Source organism: Alligator mississippiensis, chromosome 5, assembly GCF_030867095.1.
Source record: "Alligator mississippiensis isolate rAllMis1 chromosome 5, rAllMis1, whole genome shotgun sequence".
NCBI classification, from domain to species: Eukaryota; Metazoa; Chordata; order Crocodylia; family Alligatoridae; genus Alligator; species Alligator mississippiensis.
Window position 1 is genome coordinate 220,871,989 of NC_081828.1, and position 15,326 is coordinate 220,887,314.

The 15,326-nt window shown below is 55.3% G+C and overlaps 1 long non-coding RNA gene across 21 annotated transcripts in view; it reads left to right on the forward strand.

Annotated features, from left to right (window-relative positions):
• The window catches only part of LOC132250978 (uncharacterized), a 41,569-nt gene that overhangs the window by 17,324 nt on the left and 8,919 nt on the right, over nucleotides 1-15,326 (forward strand). For 11 of the 21 annotated variants that reach the window (XR_009462778.1, XR_009462781.1, XR_009462783.1 and 8 more), the window contains 9 exons: nucleotides 342-502; nucleotides 606-737; nucleotides 843-943; nucleotides 4,839-5,000; nucleotides 11,740-11,830; nucleotides 12,033-12,844; nucleotides 12,950-13,384; nucleotides 13,513-14,279; nucleotides 15,186-15,265. This is a non-coding gene — a long non-coding RNA (uncharacterized LOC132250978). Of the gene's footprint in view, nucleotides 1-341; nucleotides 519-605; nucleotides 738-842; nucleotides 944-4,838; nucleotides 5,001-11,739; nucleotides 11,831-12,032; nucleotides 12,845-12,949; nucleotides 13,385-13,512; nucleotides 14,280-15,185; nucleotides 15,266-15,326 lie in introns of all 21 variants that reach the window. The other 10 variants (XR_009462776.1, XR_009462780.1, XR_009462790.1 and 7 more) reach the window with 10 other exon arrangements.

A 15,326-nucleotide genomic window follows, 5' to 3' on the forward strand; every position in this document is an offset into this window, starting at 1 on the left:
GCTGTCAGTACTATGAGATGTGAATACTGTTGCGTGTAGTAATTGCTTGTTGTTTTGGGTGTGATGTTAATATGTCGAGCGTGAGTGGAGAAGAGCTGAGGCGAAGAGACCTAGAGCCAGCGCTAGGTAGAAGCGGGTGGAGGAAGCAGGTGGTCGTGCAGCCATGCTCGCTTCTGGGTCACCTGGAGGGAGGCCTCTGCCTGTTCGGTGGACCTGTGTGCACGAGCAGAGCCTGCAGTGAGTAAGATGTTACTTGGAGCGGTGTGGCGTGGTCTTCCCACGGGGCGGTTGCTTGTGCTTGGCCATTTTGTTTGGCAGTGACGTTTCTTGTGTGCCCTCAGGAGGTCCCTGCCTCCCCTGTGTGGAGAGGATGGCAAGGAGGGAGGAGAGTGCGCCGGAGGAAGAGGAGCGCGATGCCAGGTCCCATGAGTGCTGCCTCTTGGGGTGAGGCCCTTCTCACAGATGGATGAGTGCACCCTGGGCAGGCACGTCTTGGAGAGCTGTGAGCTGGGGCCTGGGTGTGTGTGGTGTGAATTGTACCTGTGGGTTTCTTCTTCTGTTCACTTGTCCCCTTTGGGGTGACCTGCGTGTTCTGTCCCTTGCAGGGTCCTGACCTGTGCAGAGGGAAATGACTGCCGGTTGAAGGAGTGAAGCTGAGCAGCGCCCACGGAGGGTGAAGCAGGAGGAACTCGATGCCGCACGGCGTGTCGGTGCCGGATGGGCAGGTCTGGCAATTGGTACGAAACGGCGTGGGGCGGTCTAGGGTTTTTGGAGTCTGGCAGTTAGTTTTTGTTTTGCTCTTTGTTGCTAGTTGTGCTGAGGTTTTTCCTTGGCTGCCTCAGCAGGTGCCTGTCTCCCGTATGGGGAGGGGATGGCAAGCAAGGATGCTTGAGGGCTGGAGAAGAAGAGTGATGCCAGGTGTGGCAAGTGCTGGCGGTCAGGGGTGAGGCCTTTCCCCTTGTGCCTGTGTACCCTGTGTGTGCCCTTAGTGGTGGGGAGAGGTGGTCCCTTGGCTGGACGTGTAGGGTGGGAATGCCTCCGCAAAGATCAGGACCCTGGACTGGAGTTCAGCCCAAGGAGCAGAAGTAAACACAGGAGAAGGAAGCCACTGAGGAGAAGGGAGAGGGCGAGGGACTGGAGCAGAGCAGTGGTAAGGGAGCAAGACGAGCAGGATGCTAGAAGGTGCTGTGGGATGGTGGGGGTGTCTGTGTGCGGTGGGAAGGCCGTGGTGTGGGACGTTGTCATGAGTTCATTTAGTGCAAGCAGTTACGGTCAGCCGGGGTGTCGCGGAAACTGAGGTTTCCCTCGTTTCTTGCGGTGGCTTGCTGTGGCCAGGGGTCCTTCATCTGGCTCTGCGTGAGGCTTGAGCATCCCCGCCTGCCCCTGCCGCTAGCTTTTTTGGCTCCCTGGGCTGGGTTTGGTCCAACATCTGGGTGCCGGTGTCTGGCTTTCCCAGGTTTTGTTGGGGCAGGAATTGGGCGTGCGTCTCTGTCTAGCTGTTTGTCTTCCCACAGGCTCTTCTACCACTGCCGGGAATGGCTTGTCCTGTGTCCGTGTGCTTTTTTGTTTGTCTTGTTGCGTTGAGAGTCGCTGCAGCATTTCTCTCCTCTTCCCAGAACTGGCAGGAGACCTGCGTTTGCACATTAAAATTGCTTCCTTTGCTTGCTGAGGGAAACTCCTGAGCGGGCTCTGGCTGGGATATTCACAGCTATGGGGGGCGGTGGTAAAATAAATTTGCTTGGGAGTGTTGGCAGGGAGGGTGCACTGTCCCCAGCGCTGTGAGGCCTCTGAGTTGTTGATAGTGGCCATTGCCTCTTTTTGTGCGTGTGGAGGAGCCATCTTGCCAGGGCTTCAGGCTTGTGAAGCGGACACTTGGCAGAATAGGTGAAGAGACCCACAGGTGGCAGCGGAGGAAATGGGCAGCCCTTTCACGCCTTCCCATTTTGTCTCGTGTGAGGCCTCTGCCTCTGTGGCGTCACCCGTCTGGAGCCCGCGGCGGGTTGGAGCTTCCTCGGACCACCGCGACGTATTTGTCTTCTTGTCAGACCGCTTCTTCGCACTTGCTCTTTCATGTTTCCAGGTGGTTTTGTACCTTTTGTACCTTTTGCAGGTGGCGTACCCCCTCCCCTTTCCAGCTGTGAGGTTGAGTGGAGAATGAGCCGCACAGTTGTGGCTGTGGCGAGTAGTGCCTGCAGGAGATGAGGGGTCTCCTGTGGTGGTTGCGCCGTATGTGTGGCGGTTGCTGTGATTGGTGACTCCTTGATTGCTGTGAATATGTGGCTCGGGGTGACCACAGGCAAGCCTGAGAGCTCAGTTGTTGGGTAGTGGGGCTGAATGTGTGTGGTGGGGGTTTGGAGAGGAGCTTTCTTCCTCTGAGTTTGTGCCCTTGTGTCCCCTCTTAGAGCTGATGAGGTTTTTGTTGTTTTTTCAGCTGCGTTGATCTCAGGAGAGGAGGATACAAGGGCATGTTGTGGCGTGATGATGGAAGGTGGAGGAACAGGATGGTGAAAGGTGGGCTGGGTTAGAGTTGCAGGGGTGGGATTTGCCCTGGTGATTTTCAGGTGGGGGAGGTAATACCTAGTGTGGGATAGTGTCTGGAGCTCCACGCTTCCTGGGCAGTGATGGTGACGGAGGGGATTGTGGGCACCAAGTGTGCTCTAGAGCTGGGTGGTATAACCCTGGATTAGATTTTACCCTGGTTGTGAGTTGTTGTATTTGTGTGAAGTCTCAGAATTGCCCTTGGCTATATAGGGTTTATCCCTGGCATCTGGGTGCAGATCTTGCCCTTGGATGTGCGGGGGTAGAGGAGCGCATGTGTGCGTCTCTGCCTCTGCCTGCCTGTTGCCGCTGCCACTGGCCTCCCTTCCGTTCTGGGAACTGCACTTTGTTCTGTCTCTCTGGGTTTGTCACTGGTGTTCCTTCCTTGTTTGTTTGTGGCTTTTCTTCGTTTTGGTTTTTTGTTTTAACCACTCTAGCACTTCCTTTGTTCTTCCTTTGCTCTTCCTAGACCTGGAAAGAAGGCCATGTTGGCACCTAAATTGGTTCCCCCTTTGGGGAGTGGCTTGACTGCACCCTGCCTACTTTGTTTTGGGAGTGGTTTGGAGGGGAAGGTGTCTCCCCTAAGTACTATGAGATATGAATACTGTCCCATGTAGTAATTGCTTGTTGTTTTGGGGTAATGCCACTGTTTGGACCGTGAGCAAAAGAGAGCTTGAGATAGAGGAGAAGCGACGTAGAGCCGCGACCATTTAGGAAGTGGAGGAAGCGGGCGGCTGCGCACCCGTGGTGACTTCCGGGTGGACTTGGGGGCAGAGCCTGTAGCGAGTAAAATGCTACTTTGAGCGGCGTGGGATTGTGTTCCAGTAGGGCAGTTGCTTGTGCTTTGCACTTGTGTGTGGCTTCAGGAGGTGCCTGTGTACCCCTGTGTGGAGAGGAAGGCAAGCAGGGATGAGACTGGGCTGGAGAAGGAGCAGTGTTATGCCAGGTTGGGCGAGTGCTGCGTCTGGGGGTGAGCCTTTTGTCCTGGCTGGATGGGTGCACCCTGGCCAGGCATGCCTTGGGGAGCTTTGAGCTCAGGGCTGGGTGCGTGGGGTGGGAATTGTACCTGTTGGTCCCTCTGTCTGTTCACTTGTGCCCCTAGGGGTGACTGCCTGTTCTGTCCCTTTGTAGGATCTTGTCTAGTGTGGAGGGAAGTGAATGCTGGTTCAGGGAGTGGAGCTGAGCAGTTGGGGAGGAACTGGGTGTTGTGAGGTGTGTTGGCATTAGAGGGGTAGATCCAGTAGTAGGTAAGGAGCTTGCTTGGAGTAGTCTGGGGTTGTGAAGTCTGGCAGGTATTTCTGCTTTGCCCTTTATGGGTCTTTGTGGTGAGGTTTTTCCTTTGTGCCCACAGCAGGCGCGTGCCTCTGGGATGGGGAGAGTTAGGGTTAGGATGCACGATGGCTGGTGTGGCAGTGTGATGCCGGCTGTGGTGGCTGCTGGCTCTCAGGGCTGAGGCCTTCCCCCTGCTGTCTGCCTACCCTGTGCAGTGTGTTGAGGTGTTCCCTTGGCTGCATGTGTGGGGTGTGAATTCCCCCGGTGGTTCCCTTCTCCCGTGTTTTGTTCTTCCACTTGGGGTGAATACCTGTTCTCTCTATTCTCTAGGTTCCTGGTGTACATGGAGGGAATGGTGAGGGGAAAGGGTAAGGGCCCCTGAGGATCAGGATGCTAAAAGATGTTTTGCGTTTGGGATAGCGGGGCTGTCTGGGTGTGGTGGGAAGGTTCAGGCAGAGTGTTGTCGGGTTTGAGGTTTGCCTCATCTCTAGTAGTGGCTTGCTCTGGCCAGGGGTCCCTCATCTGGCTGTACATGAGGCTTGAGTATCCCTGCCTGCCTCTGGCACTAAGTGTTGTGGGTCCCTGAGCTGGGTTTGGTCCAACATTTGGGTGCTGGTGTCTGACCCTCTCTAGATTTTGCGGGGGCAGAAGTTTGGTGTGTGTCTCTGCCTAGCTGGTTGTCTTGCCACAGGCTGTCCCAGCAGTGCCAGGCATGGCTTGTCCTGTGTCCGTGTGCCTTTCTGTTTGTCGTGTTGTCTTCCAAGTCGGTGCAGTCTTTCTCTGCTCTTCCCAGAACTGGCAGGAGACCTGTGTTTGGACGTCTCGAGTGCTTCCCTTGCTTGCTATGGGAAAGCCCTGAGAGGGCTCTGCCTGCACCCTCGCAGCTACGGGATCAGGTGGTTTAAAAAAACAAAAAAATAACAAAAGTTGCCCATGGAGTCCTGGCAGGAGGGGCTGCTACCTCCAGTGCCGCGAGGCCTCTGAGTTGTTAACAGTGGCAAGTGTGTCTCTTTTGTCTGTCTGTGGAGGAGTCCTCTTGCCAAGGCTTCAGGACTGTGAAGCAGAGACTGGAAGAAGAGGTGAAGAGCCCCAGAGATGGCGGAGGAGAAAACGCACAGCTGTCTCCTGACTTCCCAATTTGTGTGGCGTCAGGCCCCTGGCCCTGCGGCATCACGCGGTTGGAACCTGCGGTGCGTCTGAGCTTCCTCGGAGCGGTGCGATGTCTTCGTTTCCCTGTCTGACCGTTTCTTTCACAGTTGTTCTATCGTGTTTCCAGGATGTACTGTGTGTATGGTGGTTGCTGTGGTGCATTGCTTTTTGATGCGCTGTGACTATCTGGCTCTGGGCGGCCACAGGCAAGCCTTTAAGAGCTCAGCTAGCGAGTAGTGGGTCTGGATGTGTCTGCCGGGTGTTTGCAGAGGAGCTTTCCCTGTCTCTAGCTTTGTGCCGTTTCTTCTGCTCTCTGGGCTGGCTAGGTTTCTGTTCTTTTTCCAGCATAGTCTATCTTGATGGGGTGAAGGATACAGGGAGTACTGTGCCACAGTGTTGGAAGATGAAGGAACAGAATACTTAAAAGTGGGCTTGGTTAGGGAGGGGTGGTGGGGTGGTGTTGAGTGGTTTCTTCCCTGTGGTTTTTTGGGTGAGGGAGCAAACGCCTAGTGTCTGGCGCTTCTTGTTTCCAGCAGGGTTCTGGCCTCCTGGGGTGCCCCAGAGCTGGGTGGTGTAAGCCTGGGTTGGGTTTAGCCTGTGTATGTGTCCTGGCTCTCTTTGTACAGGCTGACAATAACCTTTTAGTATATAGGTGGTTTCAGTGTTTGCCCCTGGCATCTGGATGCAGATCTTGTCCCTGGGTGTGGTGGGGCAGAGGAGCGGGTGCCTGTCTCTCTGGCTCTGCCTGCCTGTTGCTGCTGCTGCTGCTGGCCTCCCTTCCGTTCTGGGAAGGGCACTTTGTTCTGTCTGTCTGGGTTTGTCACTGGTGTTTCTGTCTACTTGGATTTTGAACATCAGTGCAGCACTTGTTGTTCTTGCTTTCCTATTCCCAGAGCTGGAAGGAGGGGTGTGTTGGCAATTAAATTGGTCCCCTCCTTTGGGAGGGGTCTGAATGCACCCTATGTTGCTTGTTTGGGGCAGTTGCTTGTGCTTTGTCCTTTTGTTTGGTAGTGAACTTTCCCCATGTGCTGTCAGGAGGTTCCTGCATCCTGTGAGAGGAGACGAAGCGAAGCAGGGACAAGTGAGGGCTGCAGAAGGAGCGGCATAATGCCAGGCACGGTGAGGGCTGTCCCGAGGCTAAAGCCTTTTCTGCGGCTGAATGGGAGGCGTTGTAGCCGGGCGCCCCTCGGAGACCTTTGAGCCGGGGAGCGGGTGTGTGGTGTGGGAGTTGTACTGTGGGTTCCTTCTCCTTGGTTGTGGTCCTGGAGTGACTACCTGTTCTCTTCCTTCTAGGGTCCTGGCCCGTGTGCAGGGAAATGTATGATGGTTCAGGGGGTGGAGTGGACTAGTGCCCATGGAGGATGAAGCAGTAGGAGTTGGCTGTTGCATGGTGTGTTGGCATTGAATGGGCACATCCTGCAGTTGGTAAATGATTGCTTGAAGCAGTGTGGGGTTGCCCAGGTCTGGCAGGTTTTTGTGCTTTGCCATTTGTTGTTTTCTGTGCTCGTTGCGCCGAGGTTTTCCTTTGCGTCCTCGGCAGGCGCTTGCCTCCCGTGGGGAAGGGATGGCAAGCGAGGCTGCGCAAGGGGTGACGGAGCACTGCGATGTCACGTGTGGCGCGTGCCGGTTCTCTGGGCTGAGGCCTTCGCCCTGGTGTCTGCGTGCCCTCTGTGTGCCCTTTGCAGTGTGATGAGGTGCTCTGTTGGCTTGCTGTGTGTTGTGGGACTTGCTCAGTGGTTTGCTCATCCTGTGTTTAGTTCTGCTTGTTGGGCTGATCACTTGTTGTCTGTTCTCTGTACGGTCCTGGTATGTGTGGAGGAAAAGGAAGAGGGCTAAGGAGCGGAGCAGAACAGTGGTAATGGAGGAAGAGAAGCAGGATGCTGGGCGGTGGGGTGGGTTGGGGCGGGCGGTGTCTGGGTGTGGTGGGAAGGCCCTGGTCTGGCATGGTGTCTGTGCTAGGTGATCCCAGTCAGAGATGCTGGAGCAGGGTGTTGCGGCATTTGAGCTTCCTCTCATCTCTTGCGGTGGCCTGCTGTGTCCAGGGGCCCCTCGTGCGGCTCTTCACGAGGCTTGAGAACGCGTGCCTGTCCCTGCCAGCAGGTTTTTTGGCTCCTTGAGCTGTGTTTGCTACAACACTTGGGTGCCGGTGTCTGGCCCTCTCCAGGTTTTGGCGGGGCAGAAGTTTGGTGCGTCTTTGCCTACCTGGCTGTCTTGGCACAGGCTCTCCCACCGGTGCTGGGACTGGCTTGTCCTCTGTCCATGTGCCTTTGTTTGTCTTGTTGTCTTGAAAGTTGTTGCAGCCTTTTTCTGTTGTTCCCAGATCTGGCAGGAGACCTGTGTTTGCACACCTAAATTGCTTCCCTTGCTATCGAAGGGAAAGTCCTGAGGGGTCTGGCTGTCCTGTGACAGCTGTTGGCCGGGGGTTGGGGCGTAGGGGATAAGTCGCGTGCGGCGTCTCGGCAGGGAGCGGCCGTTGTCCCCGGTGCCGCGAAGCCTCGGAGTTGTCGATAGTGCCAATTGCCTTTTCCTTACGTGTGTGGAGGAGCCATCTTGTGAAGGTTGCAGGCCTATGAAGCAGCCACTGGGAAGATTTCATAGACATTCGGGCTGGAAGGGACCTCGGAAGATCATCGAGTCCAGCCCCCTGCCCAAAGGGCAGGAAGTCAGCTGGGGTCATAGGATCCCAGCAAGATGAGCATCCAGTTTGCTCTTAAAGGTGTTCAGTGTAGGCACTTGAACCGCCTCCGGCGGCAGGCTATTCCAGACCTTGGGGGCTCGGACAGTAGAGAAATTCTTCCTTATGCGCAGCCCGAAACGGTCTTGTCGTAGTTTATGACCATTCGACCTAGTCGTCATCCCTTGGGGCGCGCTCTGGTGAACAAACGTTCCCCCAGATACTGGTGGTCACCCCCGATAAACTTATAGGTGGCCACCAGATCACCCCTGAGCCTGCGCTTTTCCAGGCTAAAGAGCCCCAGGGCTCTCAGCCTGTCATCGTAGGGTCTGCTTCCCTGACCTCTGATCATGTGTGTGGCTCTTGTCTGGACTCTCTCAAGCTTCTCCACATCCTTTTTGAATTGTGGAGCCCAAAACTGGACGCAGTGCTCCAGCTGCGGCCTCGCCAGGGCCAAGTATAAGGGGAGAATGACGTCCCAGGATTTGCTTGAGAAGCATCTGTGGATGCAAGCCAGCGTTTTGGTTGCTTTAATAGCCGCAGCATCGCACTGCAGGCTCATGTTCATCTTGTGGTCAATGATGACCCCCAAGTCTCTTTCTTCCATAGTGCTAGCCAACGTAGCACTGTTGAGCCTATAAGGATGCTGCAGGTTTTTCTTCTCAAGGTGGAGAACCTTGCATTTATCGGCGTTGAACACCATCAGATTCTCGTCCGCCCACTTGCTGAGCCTGTCCAGGTCAGCCTGGATCGCCCGCCTGTTTTCTGGCGTGGATGCTTTGCCCCAAAGTTTGGTGTCGTCGGCGAACTTGGCCGGCCCGCTTCTGACTCCAGTGTCCGCATCGTTAATGAAGATGTTGAACAGTATGGATCCAAGGACAGAGCCTTGGGGGACCCCGCTGGTCACAGGACACCACGATGAGTGACTTCCATCAATTACTACCCTCTGGGTCCGACCACGGAGCCAATTTTCCATCCAGTGGATCCTGGAGGACCCAAGGTGACAATTGGCCAGAGGCGATCGTGGGAAACCAGATCAAAGGCTTTTTTGAAGTCAAGATATGACATCAATCTCTTCTCCCTTGTCCAGGTGATAGGTCACCCGGTCGTAGAAGGAAATGAGATTGGTCAAGCAAGACGTATCCGCAACAAACCCGTGCTGGCTATCCCTTAAGACGTTGGCGTCGGCCAGTCCGTTAAGGATGGCCTCTTTAATAAACTTTTCTAAGATCTTCCCCAGGATAGAAGTCAGGCTGATGGGCCTATAGTTAGCCGGATCCACTTTCCTCCCTTTCTTGAAGATAGGCACCACATTGGCCTTCTTCCAGTCTTCGGGCATGACACCAGAGCGCCAAGAGTTGTCAAAGATCCACGCTAGAGGCTGGGCTATGATGCTCGCCAGCTTCTCGAGTACCCTCGGGTGAAGATTGTCAGGGCCGGCTGAGTCGAAGGTATCCAGCTTTTCAAGATGTTCCTTCATGAAGTCAGCATCAATGGAGGGCAGGGGATCACGCTCACCCGGTGAAGAGACCCACAGTGGGCAGCCCTGTTATGATTTCCCGATTTGGCACGGTGCGAGGCCTCTACCTCTACTGTGTCACCTGGCTGGAGTGTGTGGTGGGTCTGAGCTCCCTTGGAGCAGCGCAATGTATTTGTCTTCCTGCTTTGTTACTTTTTCCACGCTTGTTCTTTCAGGTTTCCAGGAGGTTTTGTGCGTGTACCTGTGCAGGTGGTGTGTCCCCACTCTGTCTTCTGGCTGTGAGGATGCCTGGATAAGGAGCAGCGTGGTTGTGGCTGTGGTGAGCAGTGCCTGTTGGAGATGAGGGCTCTCCTGTGGTGGCTGTGCCCTGTGTAAGCTAGGTGGGTTTTTGATTGCCTGTGAATATCCAGTTCAGGCTGGCCAGAAGCAAGCGTTTGAGAGCTCAGGTAGTGGGTTGTGGTGCTGGAGGTTTGGAGAGGAGCTTACCTTGGCCCTGACTAGGTTGCCTTGTGTCCCCTGTTTGGGGTGATGAGGGTTTTGTTTGATTTCTAGTGGCTTTGATCTTGTGGGGGAGAAGGATGTGAGGGCATGTTGTGCTGTAGTGATGGAAGATGGGGGAACAGGGTGCTGAAAATTGGTTTGGTTTAGAGTAGCGGGGTGGAGTGGCTGGTTTGCTCTGGTGATGTTTGGCTCGGGGGTGGGGGGGGTGCCAGTCTCTGCCTGTGTGTTGCTGCTGCCACTGGCCTCCCTTCAGTTCTGGGAGCTGTACTCTGTGTTGTCTCTCTGGGTGTGTCACTGGTGTTTCTTTCTGCTTTGATGTTGAAAATCACAGCAGCACTTTTTGTTCTTCCTTTGCTCTTCCCAGAGCTGGAAGGATGGGAGTGTTTGCATGTAAATTGGTCCCCTCCTTTGGGAGGGGTTTGCTTGTACGCTCTGTGCCTTGTATGTGGGGGTGGCGGCTGTGTGCTGCTTTTGGAGACCGGGGCGGGTGCATCTCTCTCCTTAGTACTGAGATGTGAATACTGTTTCGTGTAGTACTTGCTTGTTGTTTGGGGGGTGATGCAAATATCTGGACCCTGAGCGGGGAAGAGATCAGGTAGAGGTGAAGTGACCTAGTGCCACCACCATGCAGAAGGAGGTGGAAGAAGTTGGTGGCTGTGTCCCTGTTGTCATTTCTGGTTCTCCTTGAGCGAGGCCTTTGCCTGTCAGGTGGAGCTGTGTGCGTGGACAGAGCCTGCAGCAGGTAAGATGTTACTCGTAGCGGCGTGGGATTGTCTTCTGGTCAGGCAGTCGTTTGCGGTCTGCCCTTCTGTTTGGTAGTGAAGTTTCCTGTGTGCCCTCAGGCGGTGCCTGTGTCCCCTGTGTGGGGAGGATGGTGAGCAGGATGAGGGAGGGGTGGAGAAGGAACAGCGTGATGCCCGGTGTGGCTGTTGGGGCTGAGCCCTTTCCTAGGGCTGGATGGGGCGCACCCTGGCCAGGCCTGCCTTGGAGAGCTTTGAGGTGAGGGCTGGGTGTGTGGAGTGGGAGTTCTCCCAATGGGTCCTGTCTTGTGTTTGGTTGTGTCTCCTGGGGTTACGGTCTGTTCTGTGCCTTGTAGGGTTGTGGCTTGTGTGGATGCAAGCGAATGCTGGTTCAGGGAGTGGAGCCAAGCTATGCCCGTGGAGGTTGAAGCAGGCAGAGGTGTGTTGGCAGTTTGTGTGGGAGGCCTTTGCTTGTGAGTTGTGTGTGAGGCCCCTGTGTGGGATGGTGTCTGAAGCTTCGTGCTTGCCGGTCAGTTTGTCTAGTATGCGGGGCAGGCACCTTGGGGGTCTGATCTGTGATTTTGGTGCTGGTGGGTCCAGCCGGGGTGTTGTGTCTTGCTGTGCTTGAGGAAAGCCTCTGTCTTTGTGTAGGGAGTTTTTGGACTTGTAGCGGATTAACTTTTGACACGTGGGTGTCGATTTTTGCCCCTACATAGATTTTGCTAAGGTAGAGGATTGGGTCCGTCTCTGCCTGGATGTTGCTATTGCCACAGGCTCCCCTTCGGTGCTGGGAACAATGTTTGCTGCTTGCGTGTCTGCATGTGCGTGTCTGTCCTGTTACGTTTGTTACTGAAATCACCGGGGTGTTTTGTTTAGTCCTTCCCAGAAGCGAAGGCGGGAGGGCTGCGTTGGCAGGTGCAAACAGAATCCCCTGCTAGGAAGGGGGAATCCCGGAGAAGGGTCTGTCTGCGCCCCGTCTGTGCTGCGGGGCAAAGCAGGCTGGTGTCGGAGCCCTGGGCGGGAGGGCCACGGGTGCTAGTAGTGAGGTGCGTGCGTTGCGTCGATGGCAGTAACGGCTTCTCTGTTGCGGGCGGAGGGTTTGTTTGGTGTTTGTCCTGAGGTTTCTGAGGACGATGATGTGCACCAGACTGTGGGAAGAGGGTGAAGCGTCCCAGAGGTGCTGGAGGACGTGTGGTCAGTCCCTGGTTGCCTGGTTTGAGGCCTCTGGCTTTGTGGTGTCTCTTGGCTGGATCCCTATGCATCTGTGGTCCCTGTGGTAGGTGGGCGAGTGCTTACTTGGAGCAGCGTGGGACTTCTCTCCAATCTGCCAGTTGCCTCCATGTTTTTGTTCTTGTGTTTTGGTGAAGATTTTCTGTATCTTGCAGGTTTCTGTTTTTCTCCAGCCCAGTCCTGGGTGTTGGGCATTGACTAGGTAGGGTAGACGACTGGAGATCGATCAGGATGTTTCTGACTGTGGTGAGTACTGGGTGTCAGAGAAAAGGTCCTTCTTGTGGTGGTGTCTCCAGCATATGCTGTGGCTGCTGTGCTGTGGTCCCAGCAGAGGCAAGCCTTGGAGAGCTCAGAGGTGTGGACCAGGGGATGGGATTGCATTGTGTAGCTTTGTGCCTTTGCTTCCGTTGTTGGACTCCCTGGCTGTTGAATGTATTTCTGTTTGCAGGGTCCTGGTCCTTGGAGAGAAGTTTGAGCAGAGAAGGGTGGAAGATGGAGGCAGAGAGGATGGTGCAAGGTGTGTTTGTTCTGGAAGGGGGGTGGGGTGGGGTGACAAGTCCCTGGTGTACTGAGCTTCACGCTCCTGGGCCAGCGATGCTCCGGCAGGAGGTTGTGGCACCATGGGTGGCCCCTCTCTGTACCGGTGCAAGGCTGTGCTGGTGTACCTGGGAGTCCCGCAATTGCCTCGGTGTAAAGAATGGGAATCGTTCCCCTCCATTGTGGGCGATTTCTGGTCCTTTGAGCAGGGTTTGCTTCTGGCATGGGTGCAGATCTTGACTCTGTCTAGGCTCTAGCAGGGCAGAGGATTGGGTGTTTGCCTTGCTGATGCCATTACCACAGCTTCCTGCTTCAGTTCTGGGAATTGTCTGGGGGTATCACGGATGGCTTGGAGTCAACATCACTGCACTATTTCTGTCTCTGTCTCTTTTGTCCTTTTCTTTGCTCTTCCCAGAAGTGAAGGGGGAGGCCTGTGTGCGCACATGTAAATGGCCTCCCTTAGTTGGGAGGGGAGAGCTGTGAGACAGATCTTGCTGTATCCTGTCAGCTTTGTGGGAGCTAAGTAGGGTGGTTTTGGGTGGAAGGGGCCCCTGCCGCCAGTGCTGTGAGGCCTGTGAGTTGTGCTGTTTTGTGGTAATTGCTGCTTTATCTGCAGCGGGGGGTCTTTTTACCAAGACTTTTGGGGCAGGGAGGAGAAGTGGAGATTGGGCAGAAGAAGAGAAGACATCTTGAAGTCATGAACCATGGAGCTGCCTGTCATTGGTGCATGGAACATGTGATGAGTGAGAGCTTGCTTTGGGGGAAGCTGTTGCTGCCTGGTTTTGCCTTGGCACATTTTGGCGAGGTTTTACTTGTGCATGTTCACAGGTGCTTGTGCTGTAGCTCTGTCGTGAGCAGCAGGGCAGGGGCAGTGACATGCTGAGGGCTGGAGAAGGAGCACCACAAAGATGGCTGTGGTGAGCAGTAGATGTTGGTGATGAGGAGGTGTTCTCTGTGGTGGCCGTGTCCTGCAAACGGTCTGGTTGCTGTGAAGTAGATGTTTCCTCGGGTTGGATGTTGAACACCCTGCCCAGGCAGGCCCAAGGGAAGCCTTTGTGAGCTCTGAGTCTGTGGGTGAGGTGGGTTGGCTGCATCTGCCTGGGGCTTGGGGAGGACCTTCCGCCTACGTTTTGCTTTGCACCTATTTGTCATCCGTGTTTTGGGCTGACAAGGCACGTGTGGTTTTTCCCCTGTCCCAGAGGCCTTGGTCAGGCGTGAAGTATGTGAGCCAGGAGAGTCGTATAGCACACAGGCAGGATGGAGGTAGAAAAGGGATGGGGGAGTGGTTTGTGGGAAGGGGGTTGGGTGGTGGCTGTATGTTGTTTGGGGGCGGTGTGGGTGGGGTAGGACGGCCCTGGTTTGCGATAGCCTCCTGAACTTTTTGCTTCCAGGGCAACAAGTCGAGCGGGGGGCTTTTTTGGCCAGGGCTGCTGTGAAATCTGGTGTAGGGCTGGGCCGGCCGGTCCGAGTCTGTCGGACTCCACGTATAGGAGAAATGACGGATGTCTAAGGAGCTTGTGGGGCGTTTGATCCGGGCTCATCCCTGGCACTTGGGGTGCAGGCCTGGCCCCTCTCTGGGGTGTGTTGAGGGTGAGCTCTGGGTTTGCATTCGTGCCCCTGACTTGCTGTTGCTACAGGCCTCCCTTCAGTCTTGGGAACAGTGCTATGTCCTGTGTGCCTGGGGGTTTTCACTGGTGTCTCTCTACCTCTTTGCAAAATGTCTGCAGCACTTGTTCTTTTTCTGCTTTTGTCAGGACTGGAGGGAAGGCTGTGGTGGGTTTTTTTCCTGCCACCTAAAATGGTTTCCACCTCGGGGAGGGGTCTGACTTCACCCTGTGTGCCCTGTTTAGCCTGAGTGGGGGTATCGCCGTTGGATTCTCGGGGGTTGCTTTTGCCCTCAGGGCTGTGAGTCCCGTGTGCCGCGTGACTTTTCCTAATTTATTTTTGTTTTGGTGACATGTACGGGAGTCATCTGGCTGAGGCTCGAGGCTCCTAAGTGGGCATCGGGAAGAAGAGGTGGAGACATAGCGCCTGTGACCTGAAGAAGCTGGTGAAAGAAACGGATGTCGGCGCATTCGCTTTGCGGTTGCCCGGCGTGAGACTTCTGCCCGTGCGGTGGCCCTGGGCTGGAAGCCTTGCTGCGTGGAGCCTGCGATAGGTGAGATCTGAATCGGAGCGGTGCGAGACATTTGGTCCGTGGAAGTTGGGAGGTGGATTTGAGCGGGCTTGGGGGGAGCATCTCTTGGCCTCCCTCGGTGGTTCTGGTGACGGTCCTGTAGAGGGAAGGGTTGTGCGCTCCTGCCGTTGGCCACAGGGTGTATTTAGGCTTCTCAGACTGTGCTTGCCTGTGGCACTTGGGTGTTGGTCTTGCACTTGTAGGTTGTTTTGGGCCAGACGATTGGGTTTGTGTTGGCGTGGCTGTTGCTGTTGCGAGAGGGCCTTTGCAGTTGTGGGAATGGTTTGTCTGGTTTCTGCCTGTCTCATCTTTGTTCACTGTGCCTGAATTCACTGCTGCCTGTCTTTTTCTTTGCCGGACTGAAAGGAGGGGACTTTTCTGTGGTGCTGAAGTTCTGCCCTCTTAATTGGGGGGGGAGTTCAGAGGGGTCTTAATGCTTTGTGTCTCCTTGGTGGGCATGTGGGTTGCTGTGTGCGCCCTATGTGGGGGGTGGGGGGGTGCTGTAGTCTCAGTGCTCTGCAAGTGTTAATAAATGTCTTATTGTTTTGGGGAAGGGAGGGTGCAGCTGTGTGTTGCTTTGCTGGCTCCTGTGGTGTGGGATGAGGTGTTGGGTTCACGGTGAAGATCCCCAGACTTGGTGCTGTGGGCACGTTGGAGGAATCGGGAGGTTACTTGATGTCCCCTTGCATGGAGTCATGTGGCTGTGCCAGTCAGAGCTGGGAGACTTGTGGTGTGAGCCGTGTGGGGCATTGTCCTGTTTTGCGGGGAGCTTTTTCCATGGGCATTTTCATTGGTGTGGGGGGGGGGGTTTCCTTGTCTTTTGATGCATCTAGCTGTGCATTTATATTTGAGGGGTTTTCTTTTTTTTTTTCCCCTCTGTGTCTGTAGATGTTGGATTGCTGCTCCCTGTGTGGTGAGGAGGATGGGCTGCAATGACCGGAGGCCTGGAAAAGGAGCCGTGTGGCCAGGTACGGCGTGTATTTGACTCTCGGGGCTGGAGCCTCTCGGTAGCGGCTGCGTGGCGGAGCC